Source organism: Enhydra lutris, unplaced genomic scaffold (assembly GCF_002288905.1).
Source record: "Enhydra lutris kenyoni isolate GAN:26980312 unplaced genomic scaffold, ASM228890v2 scaffoldscaffold6, whole genome shotgun sequence".
Classification (NCBI taxonomy): domain Eukaryota; kingdom Metazoa; phylum Chordata; class Mammalia; order Carnivora; family Mustelidae; genus Enhydra; species Enhydra lutris.
The window spans coordinates 13086701-13100555 of record NW_019154090.1 but is presented as its reverse complement, the minus strand read 5'-3'; the positions used below and the strand labels follow the sequence as shown (position 1 = coordinate 13100555).

General features: G+C 39.5%; 1 protein-coding gene across 1 annotated transcript in view; it reads left to right on the top strand.

Annotated features, from left to right (window-relative positions):
- Positions 1-13855, top strand: part of LOC111141850 (nuclear receptor coactivator 3) — a 138384-nt gene that overhangs the window by 15610 nt on the left and 108919 nt on the right. The window lies entirely within an intron of this gene.

Here is a 13855-nt window from a genome sequence, read left to right as displayed (position 1 = left end):
CCTCTGGCTCTCTGCCCCCCCCCCCCACCATTTAAGTTCGTTCTTTCTTTCTTTTTTTTTTTTTTAAAGATTTTATTTATTTATTTGACACAGAGAGAGAGATCACAAGTAGGCAGAGAGGCAGGCAGAGAGAGAGGAGGAAGCAGGCTCCCTGCTGAGCAGAGAGCCCGATGTGGGGCTTGATCCCAGGACCCTGAGATCATGACCTGAGTTGAAGGCAGAGGCTTAACCCACTGAGCCACCCAGGCGCCCCTTGAGTTCTTTCTTTACACCCCCCAAAATAAATAAAATCTTAAATTTTTTTTTTTTTTTTTTTTTAAAGAAACTGCTACCTGTGTCTGAAAGTGGTGGTACCATCTTAAATTCCTCCCAGCAGTGTATGATAGTTTTGGTTATTCCACATGCTCACCAATACATGGCATGGACAGTCTTTTTTAATTTCTTTAAAGTTTTTTTGTTTTGTTTTGTTTTGTTTTTGGGAGTAACACCCAGCATGGGGCTCTGACTCATAACCCCAAATCAAGAGTCCAGGCTCCACCAACTGAGCCAGCCAGGCACCTCAGTATGGTCAGTCTTTTCAGTGTTAGCCATTCTAGTGGGTATATAGTGGTATTTCACTGTGGCTTTATTTTTATTATTATTATTATTATTTTAAGATTATTTATTTATTTGACAGATCACAAGTAGGCAGAGAGGCAGGCAGAGAGAGAGAGGAGGAAGCAGGCTCCCCGTTGAGCAGAGAGCCAGATGTGGGGCTCGATCCCAGGACCCTGGGATAATGACCTGAGCCGAAGGCAGAGGCCTTAACCCACTGAGCCACCCAGGCGCCCCTTTTTTATTATTTTTTAAAAAGATTTTGTTTGAGAAAGAGAGAGAGAATAAGCAGGAAGAGCGGCAGGGAGAAAGAAGCAGGCTCCTCACTGAGCAGGGAGCCTGATGCAGGGTTTGATCCCAGGTCCCTGGGATCATGACCTGAGCCTAAGGGAGACGGTTGACCGACTGGGCACCCCCCCTCCCACTGTGGCTTTAATTCGAGTTTCCTTAAATGTTGAACATATTTTCATTTTCATGTACTTATTTAGGTGAAATGTCTGTTCATGTTTTTTGCCCATTTTTAAGTTGGGTTGTTTATCTAATTGAGATGTAAGTGTTCTTTAGATACAAACCTTTTTTGGATATATGTTTTAGAAATATTTAATTTGAGGGGTACATGGGTGGCTCAGTTGGTTAAGCAATCCAGCTCTTGATTTTGGCTCAGGTCATGATCTCAGTGTTGTGAGACAGAGTCACACACTGGGCTCTGTGCTGGGTGTGGAGCCTTCTTAAGATTCTCTTTCTTTCAGGGCATCTGGGTGGCTCAGTTGGTTAAAGCCTCTGCCTTTGGCTCAGGTCATGGTCCCAGGGTCCTGGGATCCAGCCCCACATCGGGCTCTCTGCTCAGTGGGGAGCCTGCTTCCCTCACCCCCCGCCCCCGTCTCTGCCTACTTGTGATCTGTCAAATAAATAAATAAAATCTTTAAGAAAAAAAAAAAAAGAAGATTCTCTTTCTTTGCTCCTCTACCCCCTCCTCTGTCTGCACGCTTGTTCTCTCTTTAAAAAAAAAAAAAAAAAATTGCGACTGTGGTCAGCTGTTTCATTTTCATAACTTTATTTTTTTTAAAGATTATTTATTTATTTATTTGACAGACAGAGATCACAAGTAGGCAGAGAGGCAGGCAGAGAGAGGGGGATGGGAAGCAGGATCCCCACCCAGCAGAGAGCCAGATGTAGGGCTCGATCCCAGGACCCTGGGATTATGACCTGGGCCGAAAGCAGAGGCTTTAACCCACTGAGCCACCCAGGTGCCCCACATTTTCATAACTTTTTAGAAGAGCAAAAGTTTTTAATGTTACTGGAATTGTTTATTAATTTTTTTTAATAGTTCATGCCGTTTTTCTTGCATTTAAGAGATCTTAGCCCAACCCAAGGTTATTAAGATTTTCTCTTATGTTTTCTTCTAGAAGTTTTATAGTGTTAGCTCTTAAATTTGAGTCTATGATCATTTGAATTAATTTTTGTATATGTGAGATAAGAGTTGAGGTTCATAGTCTGGTATATGGCTGTTTAATTTTTCTGCCACCATTTGTTGAAAAGATTATATATTTGCCATTTCTTTGATGTGGTACCTTTGTTGAAAATCAGTCAGATAGGGGTGCCTGGGTGGCTCAGGTCATGATCTCAGGGTCCTGGGATCAAGCCCCACATCTGGCTCTCTGCTCAGCAGAGAACCTGCTACCCCTCTCTCTCTCTCTGCCTACCTCTCTGCCTACTTGTGATCTGTCTGTCAAGTAAATAAATAAAATCTTAAAAAAAAAATCAGCCAAATATATGTAGGTCAGTTCTGTCTTAACCCCAGTCTTGAAATCAGATAGGGTAAATCATCCAACTTTGTCTTCCCCCCCTCCTGTTTGTTTTGGCTCTTCTAGGCCCTTTGCATATCCATACAGTTAGAAAAGTCTTGTTGATCTCTGCAGAATCTCTGGTGTGGTTTTGATTGTGATTGCATTGGGTCAGTTGATAATTTGGGAAGAATTGATTTCTTTTTTTTTTTTTTTAAAGATTTTATTTATTTATTTGTCAGAGAGAGAGGAGCGAGAGTGAGCATAGGCAGACAGAGTGGCAGGCAGAGGCAGAGGGAGAAGCAGGCTCCCTGCCAAGCAAGGAGCCCAATGTGGGACTCGATCCCAGGATGCTGGGATCATGACCTGAGTGGAAGGCAGCTGCTTAACCAACTGAGCCAACCAGGCGTCCCAAGAATTGATTTCTTAAAAACATGTTGTGTCTTCTGTGAACATGTTCTAGATCTCTCTACTTAGATCTTCTTTAATTTCTAAGATTTTATTTATTTGACAGAGAGAGAGACACAGTGAGAGAGGGAGCACTATCAGGGGGAGTAGGAGAGGGAGAAATAGGCTTCCCTCCCAGGACCCCGGGATTGTGACCTGAGCCAGAGGCAGATGCTTAATGACTAGGCCACCCAGGCGCCCCTTGTTACGAATTTTAAGAGTTTCTTTTTAAAAATGTATATTCTGGAAATACCTCTTTATCAGATATGTTTTGCAAATATTTTCTCAGACTTTGGTGGTACAGATCTTTATTGGTGATCAGCAGTGTCTGTGTACTAATGCTAAAATTTTTGGTTATATGTATATTTTGGGGGAATAACAGGTGCTTTAAAGCTTGGTTAGCAGTAATGTAGACATGTATTATAATCCCATTTTTTTTATTCACGTAAATCGAAGGAAAAAGCAAAATTATTAACTTAGAACATATCAGTTCTTAAACAGTAAATTTTCTACTGTATTTAACTATTAAAAGTCATTTTTCATCTTAAATAGCCTGGAGCTTGATGTGTCTTTTTACCTCTTTAATAAAAATGCAACAATACATTCTTGTCTACTTCCTTACTTATTATTACAGATTAAGATTAAAAACATCAAATATATCAGTCTGGTATAATACTAATGAAAAAGTGTTGGAGACCTTTGTAAGCTCTGAATCTTAGTCATGCCGGTTTGTCTTTCTTCCTTTAACCCTTACTGATCTCTGTGACTTGACCTCTTAGTGTAGTGTAGTCCTTCCTCACCAAGCTATAGTATACTGTCTTCTCTTTTCATGGTTTCTGTGCTTAACTATTCTACTGATTGTATTAGCTTTTGAATGCCTTCCCTACAAGCTAATGGGAAAGTACCAGCTTCACAATATGCTATTTATCACATTTAGTATTTATATTGAATTACTGGAACTTTAAATCACCTAAGTATTTCCCTGGATCCTTTCTGCCGCTCCTCCTTAAAAAGAGTGATACCTTAGTTTGCTTACCAGTCCTCTCACCCTGATTTGAAGATCTAGATTTTAATCCTTTCCTGTCAGAATTATTCTTTCATGTTGAAATTTTGGGAAATTTTACAATTTATATTTAAGAAGGCTAGTTTAAAAAAAAAACAACAGTGGAAATTTCCAGCTTAAAAAAATAAGACAGCTACTGGTCTAATAACTGCTTTGCAGGAAGAAAGAAATATGAAAAAGAACCGCAGACATTCTGGATGTCAGCCTGTGAAATTTTCCACGATTCCTCATAATAACATGCAGGCATGCTTATACTACTGGATTTCAGTGCAGTTGCAGTTGTGCTCTGAGTGGAATTTGAAGCTATTCTATCAATGATAAAATGGCACCTAGCCAGCTTTTAATGATGAGTGCATAAATTCACACATCTAAGGTACTGTGTGTTTGTTTCATCTGTGGCCATAACACTGAACTTGCAAAGTTACTTAAAAATCTTTTGAGTCAAATGAATTTTGTTTTTTGTTTTTTTATTTAGTAGATTCATTATGCCTCTGAGAATGTAGACACATAAAGTCATTATTTTAGTTACAGTGCTGTGTAGATACTTATTTTATAGGGTTTTATACTGTATTGAAGTATGCTCAAAAAATTAAAACAAAAATTTAAAAAGATTTGCATAAGCTCAGTATTAATTTGATGTGGAGTCAAAAAACATTTTAACTTCTGTTTCGTGTTCTTGTTAATGTTTCAGAGGGTCAGTAGACTTTATATTAAAGTTGATACGTTGCGGTTTGGCTACTTCAAATTTTTTTTTTAATTTTTTTTTTTAAAGATTGTATTTATCCATTTGACAGACAGATCACAAGTAGACAGAGAGGCAGGCAGAGGGAGAGGGAGAAGCAGGCTCCCCGCTGGGCGGAGAGCCCGACGCGGGGCTCGATCCCAGGACCCTGGGACCATGACCCGAGCCGAAGGCAGAGGCTTCAACCCACTGAGCCACCCAGGCGCCCCTGGCTACTTCAAATTTGAAGGCAAATCCTATTATACTGTTTTCCTAGTGAAGGAAATCTAGGTTGCCCAGTTCTGTAAACTGGCAGAGTGGAATAATGAGCAGATTACAGAAAAGATTAGGATTGCCCACTTGTACTTTGCTTTGTCGCTTTCATGGCAAATGCCTACCAGTGGTTAAGGAATCATTAAAAAATTCTGATTTTATGAATTTAACCTTTTAAATCCTTTTTTTTGGGGGGGGAGGGGTGGCAGAGGGAGGGAGAGAATCTTCCTATTTATTATTAAAGATTTTATTTATTTATTTGACAGAGAGAAATCACAAGTAGGCAGAGAGGCAGGCAGAGAGAGAGAGGAAGCAGCTCCCTGCTGAGCAGAGAGCCTGATGTGGGGCTTGATCCCAGGACCCTGAGATCATGACCTGAGCTGAAGGCAGAGGCCCAATCCACTGAGCCACTCAGGCACGCCTTCTTCTATTTTTAATTAAGATTTATTTATTTTAGAGAGAGAGTGCTTATGTAGGGGTAGGAGCAGAGGGAGAGGAAGAGAGAGAATCTCCAGCTGACTCCCTGCTGAGAGTGGAGCCTGACCTGGGGCTCAATACCATCCTTGATCCTGAATCAGGACCCGACCCAGGATGAAAAGTCAGATGCTTAACTGACTGATTTTTTTTTAAAGATTTTATTTATTTATTTGAAACAGAGAGATAGAGATCCCAAGTAGGCAGAGAGGCAGGCATAGAGAGAGAGGAGAAAGCAGGCTCCCCGCTGAGCAGAGAGCCCGATGCGGGCCTCGATCCCAGGACCCTGAGATCATGAGCTGAGCCGAAGGCAGAGGCTTAACCCACTGAGCCACCAAGGCACCCTTAACTGACTGATTTTGTTTTTAAAAGTAATCTCTGGGGTGGGGTGGGGGGGGTTGGTGGTGGTGGTAGGTAATCTCTATACCCAGTGTGGGGCTTGAACTCAGAACTTCAAGATAAGTAGTCAGATGTTCTACATACTGAGCGAGCTAGGTACCCATAACTTTTTAAATTCTTAGGCATTTCTGCAGTGAGCAATTTGAATGTTCAACGTGATACAGCAGATAAACATACGTATCTTTGTGTGTTTTAGCACTCATAAGTCATTTATTTTGGAACTAAAGGCATATAATGTATATCTTTTTCAGGACTGGTAGGTCTTAGAATTGAACAACAGTGTTGTGATATAACCATAGCCTCCACTTCTCTGTGGTCTCTTGCTCCCCCCTTGTACAGTCTCATCCTTCCTCTTGACTTCTGTATCTATAACTTTTCTGTCCTCTTCATGCCGCCCTTCTTCTCAGCCCCTTTTCTCTCCCAGCTATTTTATCCCTTTCCTCTTGACCTAAATTTTCTTCTGGCCCCATAGCCTTTTTTGTCTTTGTCAACTTTCCATCCTTCAAATCTCTCATTTTTTCTAGTTGCTTAGTGTTAACCAAGTCTCTTTACCTGTGGAAGGCTTCTTTGCTCCAGGTGTTCTCTGTTCCTATCAGATTGATTTTTTTTTTTTTTTTTTTTGGTCTTCAGCCCCTGATACATACATCCTCAAGTTATCCTAAATCTTTTAATTCTCATTTCTGTTTCCATGTTTTCGTTTATTCTACAGAGATTTATTGAGTGCTAGCCCTGTGTCTGGCTGTTCTCTAGATGTTAGGGATACACCAGGGACCAGAATGACTATGGAATAAAGAAGACCTTATAAGGAGACTGGAAAGTGGTGTGTATGTGTGTTGTGGGATTTACACTTTAGATGGTAACCTTTTCTGAGAAAGTACGGTTTGAATAGAGTGTCCAGGAAGTAAGCTTTGTGAATAATGGGGAGTGAGGACAGCCAGTGCAGAGGCCCTTTGGTAGGAGCATTGTTAGTGTATTTGAAGAACAGTAAGGTGGTCGGTGTGCTAGGGCACGGGGAATAAAGAAGTAGTAAGAGAAGAAATCTGAGAGGTAGTGGTAGTGGTGGTGGCTCTACTGTTTCCTTCTTTTACTTTGAGCATGGTGGAGAGCCACTGTGGGTTTTTTATTTTTGGTTATTCCAGAAAGATCTTCTGACCATTTTTTCCCCTTCTAATTAAAACATTTCATTTTTTGTTACAAAAGTAATTCATGTTCATGTGGAAAACACAGAAAAGTACAAAGGAGAAAATAAACCAAAGAGCAAATAAAGATTACCAGTAAATGTCATTCTCCATTATTGAAGATTTGTGCGTCTGTCTTCAACTCATTTTTCTTTGTGCTTGTATACATATACACATACCCCTTCTTCACTGTAGTATTTTAGCAGAGAACAAATAAACTGAATTAGGCCTTAAAGAGATCCCTTCAGCTGCCTTATGAAAAGTAGCCTTAAGAGGACAAGAAGCAGGGAGATTTATTAGAATGCTATTACTGTAATCCAGGTATGAGATAATGTTGGCTTAGACCTAGGTGGTGGCAGTGGAGGTGATAAGAAGTGGGTCAGATTTTGTATGTATTTTGAAGGTACAGTCAACAGAATTTTGTGATGGATTTAGTGTGGGGGATGGTGGGTAGGGTGGGGTGTGGCAACAGAGAAGGGGAAGAATCAAGGATGACTCAAGTTTTTGGCTTGAACAACTAGAAAGCTTTGGTTTCATTTTTCTTGTCAAACTATCCAGGGTTCAATTCAGGCTCTATCTTTAATTATGTGTTTTTCCTGTTCATCTGAACTTGTAGTTATTTCTTTCACCAAGCTTCTAGTCTGTTCTGTCTACCTTGGCACTTGGTACCCATCACAAGATGGCATATATAACAAATTGCTTTACTGATGTTAATCTCCCTGACTAGGTAGTGAGCATCCTTTTATTTATTTAAAAAAATTTTTTTTAAGTTTTAATTTTATATATTTATTTATTTTAAGATTTTCTTTGTTTATTTGACAGAGAGAGAGAGATCACAAGTAGTCAGAGAGAGAGGAGGAAGCAGGCTTCCCACTGAGCAGAGAGCTGGATGCGGGGCTCGATCCCAGGACCCTGAGATCATGACCTGAGCGGAAGGCAGAGGCCCAATCCAGTGAGCCACCCAAGCACCCCTAAAATCTTTTTAAAAAAGTTTTATTTATTTATTATTTATTTACTTTTAAAAAAGATTTATTTATTTATTTATTTGACAGACAGAGATCACAAGTCTGCAGAGAGGCAGGCAGAGAGAGAGGAGGAAGCAGGCTCCCTGCTGAGCAGAGAGCCTGATGCGGGGCTCGATCCCAGGACCCTGGGATCATGACCTGAGCCGAAGGCAGAGGCTTTAACCCACTGAGCCACCCAGGCGCCCCAAAAGTTTTATTTATTTAAGTAATCTCTACACCCCTTGTGGGGCTTCAAACTCACTACCCCAAGATGAAGAGTCATATTAGTGGGCATCCTTTTAGAGGATCATGCTGAATTTATGGATCTGCTCAGGGACTAATAACATTGTGGCCATTCAGTAAATGTTGATTAATTGTACACTTTTCAGGCTTGAGAACGAGGTATGAGAAAACCTTAAAGTAAATGTCTGCTTTAGCTTACTTTGCCATATGGTCATCTTTTGAGAATGAAAAGTTTTAGATAGTTATTTTCCTCAGTTATTTATTTATTTTTTAGAAAGATTTTGTTTATTCATTTGACACAAAAAGATCACAAGTAGGCAGAGAAGCAGGCAGAGAGAGAGGGGGAAGCAAGCTTCCTGCTGAGCAGAGGGCCTGATGTGGGGCTTGATCCCAGGACCGTGAGATCATGACCTGAGCCGAAGGCAGAGGCTTAACCTACTGAGCCACCCAGGTGCCCCTCTCAGTTATTTTGAAACTAAAAATATTAAATACTTTTTTATTTGCATAAAGTGTTACCTATTTTCTTGAATTCTGTCACATCATGAAGACTTTTTTTTTTTTTTTTTTTAAAGATTTATTCATTTACTTTGGGTGGGGAGGGACAGTGGGAAAAGCACCTCGAACAGATCCTCTTACCTCAAGCAGTAGGGCCTGGACAGGCCCAGCCTCTCCATCCATGAGATCACACTACCTGAGCCTGAAACCAAGAGTTGGATGCTCAAGCGACTGAGCCACCTAGGTGCCCTGGCTTTTTTTTTAAGTGGGCTCCCTGCCGAACATGGGGCTTGTACTCATGACCTGAAGATCAAGAGTTTCATGTTCTGTCGCCTAAGCCAGGTAGGTGCCCCAACACTTTTTAAAAAATATTAATTTCTTACCTGTGTAAAGCATCCTCAGGGATAAAAAGACGAGTGAGAAAAGATCCCTGCTCAGAAAGGAGTTTAGGCTTTGGTGCAGACAACATAACAACACACAAATATGTGTCCTTCATGAATATAACATCGTATTATGATTTAATGCAAAGCAAATTGTTATAATGCCTTTGGCATTCTGAAGGTCGTAGGGATTCTTTGCCTCTTTATTAAATGTTACTATTTTTTAAAGTAGTTTTTCAGACTTAGTCCTAACTGTTGGTACTTGCTGATGTCAGTTTTGCTTTTTAACCCCCTTTCCCTTTGCTTTTATTTGCATGATATTTCCTTGGAGCCTTGTATCAGGATTCTTTTTTCTGTCTAAGAGTCTGATATTCAGATCTTCAGCTATAATTAGCTGCAAATCTTTACAAGCTTTAGAAAAATGATTCGTTGACACATTTATGATTTTTAAAGACCTAATTTGCTGTCTCCTGTTTCATGTTTCACAAATAACCCAAATTATTATTCCTCTTTCAAATGAATTTAATGTATGTTTTAATTTTAGAAACTCGAGGTGATGTTATATCTCCCTTTCTTGTTCTTTTTTCCCCCTTTTTTCTTCTTTCCTTTTCCTCCTACCCTTCCCCTTCTTTCCTCCCTTCTTTCCTGCGTCCTTCCCTCCCTTTCCTATTTAGTATCTCTTCTGGTTCTACTTATTCCCAAACCTTTGCTTAGAGCAGAAATGCTTGAATGCCTTGTTTTGCTCCCAGGACTTTATTTTGAGTTTTGGTTGTGTTTTAGTATCTTTCTGCTTAGCTTTTCAGTATTTGGGACAATCTGTTGACTCACTTGTGATTTTATATTTTTTTTTAACTACTACTTTTTTGTGCCATAGAAAGTATATGTACTAATAGAACATAAACTCTGTGAAGACTGGGAGTTACTTTGTTTACTGCTATATCTTTAGTGCCCAGAATGATGGCACGTACATAGTAGACACTCAGATATTTCTGCACTGAATTCAGAGAAGCAGTAGTAATGGTTCCTATTTATTGAGGATATACTATATTCCAAAGTACTCAGCACTTTGAATACATTTGTTGGCATTTCCATCTGTGCTGCTGAAGGAATTGTTTCCTATTCATATGATAGTGTGTGAATGGCTGTGAGGGAGAGGGGAGTTGAAGCTAGCATTTATTGAGGATGCTGCTAGCTGTTACCAAATTTAATCAGGTTCACGTTATACAACGCATTATTTTATGTACTGCTAGGTAAAACTGCCAATTCAGTTATGGGATACTGAAGATAGAAGGACATACTCTGATTTCACAGATGAAAAAAATTCAAGAGGGGAGCCTGGGTGGCTCAGTCATTAAGCATCTGCTTTCAGCTCAGGTCATGATCCCAGGGTCCTGGGATGGAGCCTGCATTGGGCTCCCTGCTCGACTGGAAGCCTGCTTCTCCCTCTCGCACTCCCCTTGCTTATGTTCCCCTTTCTCGCGTGTGTCTCTTTCTGTCAAGTAAATACAATCTTAAAAAAAAAAAAAAAAAAATTCAAGAATCTCTGAAATAAGGAATCCTGTGGTTTTATGTCAACTCTCATTTAACAATCATAAAGCCTTTTATAGGTGGGTATTACTGTCCTTATCTTAGAGATGAAGGAATTGAAGTTTATAGGTTAAGTTTATAGGTTAAAATACTCAAGCTACAGAGGATCCAAACTGAGGTCTTGATTGCAGAGGCCATACACTTTTGACCACCTCACATTCTTCAGGAATCAGGGAAACCAAATTGTACACAGGCCTATCAGCTCTGGCTTGAGGATTCTTAGTTGGTATGGCTTTGAATGTTTTCTTAATGTAACTGATTTTTTCTTTCTAAATCCACAAATATCTTTGTATTTACATGTACCAGCTACTCTGTGTTTTTCTGTGTATACAAAACAATATAAGGCCTTATCTCTTCCTCTCAAGAAATTTATAGTCTATTTGGGGAGATGAGAAATAAACATGAAAGTTAGATAACTAGAGAAGATTTAAATAACATATCAGAATAATGAAAGAGGTTTAACAAGGCAATGCAGGATTAATTGCCAAATAAATTGTACAAATAATTGCTTTTGGAGTTCAGAGGAAGGAGAGATTGCTTGAGGCTGGAGTAATCCAGGGAAGGATTTAAATGAATTCCTGAGAGAAGTTTCAGTTAGGGAGATTATTTACTTACTTTAAAATTGTATTAGTGTTTGTTAAGATGGAACTGCAGACTGTTGAACATGAAGAACTTTGGTACATTAAGTTTTTTCCTCTCTATATGAGAGCGGAGGAACTGCCTCCCATAGAAAAGTAGAAGAAATCATGTGCTATCAGGTAGATGGGAAAAACGCTCATTTTAGAAGAGTGAAAAAATGGGGTGCCTGGGTGGCTCAGTTGGTTAAGCATCTGGGATTAAGCATCTGACTCTTGATTATTGGCTCAGGTCCTGATCTCTCAGGGTTGTGGGATTGAGCTCCATGTCGGGCTCTGAGCTCAGCACAGAGTCTGCTTGGACTGCTTGGTGTGCGTACACGTTCTCTCTCAATAAATAAATTAAAAGAAGAAGGGCCTTCCTTTCCTGTGTGTCCTGAGCGCCACTCTTGGTCTCATTTACAGTCATACTGTTGAACCATTGCTAAGGTTATTTTTTGTGGCTCTTAGAGTCCATGATGAACCTCTGAAGGTTAGAAGCAAGCATTAATCCTCTTTATGTTGATAATGTTTTCTGTGTTTGGCAGTATGGCCTTTTAGTTAAAGATGCATAACAAACAAATAATAGTCAGTCATACTTCAGGAGGATATGACTGACTGGCAGTGCTTTAAGACTTCGTTCCTGAATCAGACACTCAGTACTCAATGTAGGGTTGAAAAGCATGTTTTGTTTTACGGATCAGTCAAAAGCAAAACAGTAAAGGCTTAGAAAGCAAGAGAATTGCCTTTTGGAACTTGTTGGGATAATCTTGGATATTTTATTAAACCTTCTGGAGACATCTGAGTTAGAGCACACGTAATATTCCCCCCCCCCTTTTTTTTAAAGAGAGAGCACGCGCAAGCATGGGAGGTGGGGGGCAGAGGAAGAGGGTGAGAGAGAATCTTAAGCAGGCTTCACACCCAGCAGGAGCCCAACCTGGGGCTCAGTCTCACAACCTTGAGATCATGACCGAAAAATCAAGAGCTGGATGCTTACCTGACTGAACCACTCATGTGTTTCTCTTCCCCTTTTTCAAAACAAAACAAAGCAGTTTTTCATACTGTTAACAAAAATTAGTTACATATTTACATGGCTAACAAAAATTCAGATTCTAGAAGACTGTGAAGTGAGGTTTCCCTCCCACTCTTTGTTGTTGTTGCTGTTTCCCTGTTCCTTTGTTAGGCAGTCACTTGGTAGCATTTTCTTTTGTGTATGTTTACAAACTTATCTATGTCTTTATAATTTATATATCTAGCCCCTCCTTTTTTTTAGATTTTATTTATTTATTCGACAGAGAGGGAGAGCACAAGTAGGCAGAGGCAGGGAGAGGGAGAAGGAGGCTTCCTCCTGAGCAGGGAGCCCGACATGGGCCTTGGTCCCAGGACCCTGGGATCATGACCTGAGCTGAAGGCAGACGCTTGACTGGCTGAGCCCCCCAGATGCCCATCGTTTCCTTTTTCCATGAGCACAGATTGTAGCATGTTAAAAATAACTGGTTTTGTACTTTGTTACATTTAACTGTGTACTTTAAAAATGGTTTTGTATCAATACATATAGGTCTAATTCCTTTATTTTTTTCCAAGCAAATTGTTGTTTTATTAATTTATTTAACCAGTTTATCATTGATGAACAGTTTGTTTCCAATATGTTGTCATATAACAGCAGAGTGCTGTAGTGAATTTTCTTGTGTAGATTTTAATTTGCATCTCTAATATTAGGAGTGAGATTAAATATTCTTCCCCCACCAAATATTTAAAGGGTATTTGTTTTTCTTTATTCAATAAACTTTGTATTTTTTGCCCATGTTTTTTCTGGGGGGAGTTTATTGGTCTTTTACTGATTATTTTCATTTAGTAAAATAGATTTCATATTTACTCATTTATTTTAAAGATTTTATTTATGTATTTGAGAAAGAGAGAATGAGAAGAGAGAGCATGAGAGGGAAGAAGGTCAGAGGGAAAAGCAGACTTCCCGCAGAGTTGAGAGTAGGGGACTCGATCCTAGGACTCCCGGATCATGACCCAAGCAGAAGGCAGTTGCTTAACCAACTGAGCCACCCAGGCGCCCCTTAGGTTATCGTTTTCTTGATCCTCTTGCAGCTGTACTACTTTTTTCTTCTTGTATTTTGGCAAATTTCAAACCTAAAAAGTAGAATAGTATTGGTCCCCATTACTCATCACTCATTCAGGTTTATGGCCAATGTTGTTTCATCTATATGTCCATTTACTCTCTTCTCCCATATTATTGTGAAGCAAATATCAGGCATCATATGATTTCCTTAAGTGTCTCTAAAAGATAAGGACAGTCATTCAGAAAAAACAAGTACATAACCATAATACCTTTATTACATAACAGAAAAATTATAATATTTCTTAGTAGCACCAAATATACAATCACAATTTAATCTTCTAGTTCTTTCCTTTGTTTGAATCAAATCCAAAGGAGATTCACACATTACAGTTTGGTTGTTATGTATCTTAAGTTTCTTTAAATACAGATTACTCCTCCATCTCCTTTTGTCCTTTGAATTTATTATGTTTTTTTCCCTGTAGTGTCTTATTGTCTAGATTTTGCTGAATATATTCTTATGATATTGTT